Source organism: Calidris pugnax, unplaced genomic scaffold, assembly GCF_001431845.1.
Source record: "Calidris pugnax isolate Ruff unplaced genomic scaffold, ASM143184v1 scaffold405, whole genome shotgun sequence".
In the NCBI taxonomy this organism is placed as follows: Eukaryota; Metazoa; Chordata; class Aves; order Charadriiformes; family Scolopacidae; genus Calidris; species Calidris pugnax.
This window is the reverse complement of record NW_015091114.1, coordinates 32,128-32,358: the sequence shown is the minus strand read 5'-3', so window position 1 is coordinate 32,358 and position 231 is coordinate 32,128. Positions and strand designations below refer to the sequence as shown.

General features: G+C 67.5%; 1 protein-coding gene across 1 annotated transcript in view; it reads left to right on the top strand.

The window, feature by feature from the left end:
- LOC106897545 (sericin-1-like) overlaps positions 1–231 on the top strand; it is a 3,527-nt gene that overhangs the window by 922 nt on the left and 2,374 nt on the right. The window lies entirely within an intron of this gene.

Sequence of the window (231 nt, the reverse complement as noted above, 5' to 3'; positions counted from 1 at the left end):
GTGGGGTGGGAGTGGTGGTAGCAGTGGGTGGTGGCAGTGCTGGTGGCAGTGGTGGCAGTGGGGATGGTGGCAGTGCTGGTGGCAGTGGATGGTGGCAGTGCTGGTGGCAGTGGGGATGGTGACAGTGGATGGTGACAGTGCTGGTGGCAGTGGTGGCAGGGGATGGTGGCAGTGGTGGCAGTGGTGGCAGGGCTGGTGGCAGTGGCAGGGGCAGGGGTGGCGGGTGGGGTG